Below are 3119 nucleotides of genomic sequence, written 5' to 3' on the forward strand. Positions count from 1 at the left end.
AGTTTCATGAAGAGTTCACTTTTTAAGGGATTTAATAGAATGTTGCTCTCAGGTTACATATGAGAGTAGTTTTCTGGCTAGACTTCACATAGCAGGTGATGATTTCTCAGCTCCAAAATTCACTGCTTTGAACAAAGCAATGACTTTTTTCTTCACAGAAGTGATTAAATGTGATCTAACATTATTAGAACCCCCAAAATGTGGTATTTTTGAAATGCCACTGAGAGAATACACAGGCTGTATCACGGAGAACTTTCATGGTGTTTCCTTCTCCCCTTTCTAGCTACTGTGCTTGTACATAGAGGGTGTTGTGCTTTCCATTTCCAAAGGGAGATGGTAGGGATGTACCTGATCATATTTTCCAAGGAATTTTATTTTTTGAGCATTGCCATGTACTTGTAAAAGTGAGAAGATGATAAAGTTACTGCATATTACCAGAATAATCCCCAAAACCTATTTTAAATCAATGTCTGTTCTGATTTTTTCCTCCCCAATCAGGTTTTTTTTCTTTTACTTTAGGCTGTAGATCCATGAAGAAAAACATTAGCAGTTGCTCCCTGGGGTTAATACAGTGCTTCAAAGAAGGAGCATTTAATTCCCAAAAGTAGAAAGATGATTTAAAGAAATCCTGTAAATGATGAGCTGAAAAGAAAGAAGCATTTAACAGAGCAGAAATAACAGGTCTCATTGTACTGGCACAAAGAAATTGTGCTCTGCAGTCTGGAGCTCCATCTCCTGGTGCTTGTCAAAGAACTGAAACAATTTCCAAGTGTCCCCCAATCTAAACACCTCAGTGCACCCAAGTCATCTTGCAGGGGCAATTGCAAGGTCCCTCACCCCACAGCAAATCCAGATTTAGGTTTGTAACCACCGTGGATAGGGAAACACAGATTTGAAAATGGCTTTCCAGTTCACCTTGGACTCACTGGAGTGGTTCACCAGCTCCTTCCCTATGGGCTGTGCTTAAATAGAATTATCCTGCATTCACTGAAAATCAGGGAGTTTGTGCACATCACCTCACTCTCGAGTTTTGGGGAGGTAGAAACTCTGCAAAAAAATAAAAGTTAAGCGCTCTAATATATTTCTTTAGTTCTTTATTAGCGAGATGCTGAAGGAAGAGTCATTTGAGGGTCAGAGTTTTGTCTAGTGAATAACCATCTCAATTTCTCAGTTAACTTTTTATTTAACATCCTTTAAAATATCTTTATGTATCAGTGTATAATTCTATGTACAAATTTTACAAGAGTTGTCAAAACATGATTGCTACTTTGGAAAATATCATGTGGCATGGGGAAATACCACAGGTGAGCCAAATATACAAAAAACAAGTTAATGTAATACAAGAGGGAGCACATGGGTCAAGGTTAGGATGTCAGTTTGAACAATGTCACAATGGAAGGTTAAGTTAGTTAATTTTTTCTGTACATCACCCACAAAAACATCCTTAATAGGAAAACCACTTCTAACAATTCATTTCAGGAATATTTCTGAATAAGAAAATTGACATTATTATGGGTATTGCTTATTTTATTAGAACCTTCCTCTGTCATCTGGCTGGTAAATGTCCCCATTCTTGGTATAGTTGTATTAGTTTTTCTTCATGAATACATTCAGAAGTGAATATCTCATCATTTCCTGAGAAGGATCATTATGTAAGTCACTTAGGATGTTTTTGCTTCTATTTAAGTATTTACAAGTAAATAAGCTATCTTATTCAGCCAACCAAAAATACTGTAACTAGAATATGTTGCTGCTGCTGTATGGTAGCTGGATCATTAATTTAATATAATGGCTTCATTTTGGAAACAGCATTTTTATCAGCAAGCCTAGTCAATCCAATAGTAAAGTTCACAATTCACCTATTTTTGTTTTATTTCTTTACCATTTGCCAGCTTACAGAACCACATGGAAAGCTGAAGTTCTTCAAGGGAAGACTCTTCTGATAGAAACAGAACATACAATGTGGGATGGAGGTTTCTTTGGGGATGAGTGGTAGCTGTGAGCTGCATTTAGTTCAGGTACCTGTCACAAATGAACATTGCCCTCCTCATTTTATTTGCCATGACAAATCATTGAATCCAAGTCTTGCTGTGTTATCTCAGTGCAGAAATATATTAAAATTAACTTGTTTGAGCCAGCTTTCTTCAGATTTATCCCACTGTAAGAAAAGACATTACCCTGTAATTTGATATAGCTGCACCCAGCTGCTCAGTAAAGTAAGGTGCATCCATGTCTCTTGAAACTACTCTTAAATTTCATTGACTTATTAACACATATGTTAAGCATAAAGAGGAAAGAACAAATATGAAGGGTAATATAAAGGGGAAATAATAAAACCATGAACAGATCTTATTAAAGAGCTTTTGAAATATTTCTTTAGAGTGGGAGTAGCATGCACTTGTATCTACTCTGAAGTTTAGTCACATGTAGTCTTGATCCTAAGAAGACAGATAAGAATTGATTTGGGACTATGAAGGGCCTGTCTTGTGCATCGTTATACAGCAAATTCAAGTAATACATGTCCATCCTCCCACAGGTAGCAGAAAATACCAGAAATCACTGGCATTATGTATGTGGAAATTCTCTTAGAAATCATCATTGCTACTCAAATTATTGCAGGTTTTTATAACAAGGCATGTGCCTGATCAATAGCAGGCTTCTATTAGTTCCCTTACCAACCTTTTAACATATTAGACATGACTGATATTGTAATTTAAAATTTCAGGAGCAACGCAGAAAATATTCAAAGTATGGGTTTGAGTGGGAAAGTCCAAGTAACTGTGCTTTTCTTTTCTTGCAGCAGTCTGACAATACTTTAATGAACTCTGTCTTTAAGCACGGATTCCAACAACACCCCAAAACCAAAAATTCTTGAGGGTGAGCTTGCAATTCCCACCCTAATATTTCAGCAGGCATTTGTGTCTGTGACTTTGCATGGGTCATGTTCAGCCCAAGTACTCCCAACAGCAGGTGATAGAGCAGGATGGCTGGTCTCTGTCAGGTTAGTTATACAACCTGTAATGCTTTTCTCCTGTGCTGGTATAATTACAATTTATGATTATTTTTATAAATTATTTATTGCAGAGCCTGTATTATTTTGCAGGTTGGTACAGCTGTAA

The sequence above is a fragment of the Catharus ustulatus genome, chromosome 7 (assembly GCF_009819885.2).
Source record: "Catharus ustulatus isolate bCatUst1 chromosome 7, bCatUst1.pri.v2, whole genome shotgun sequence".
In the NCBI taxonomy this organism is placed as follows: domain Eukaryota; kingdom Metazoa; phylum Chordata; class Aves; order Passeriformes; family Turdidae; genus Catharus; species Catharus ustulatus.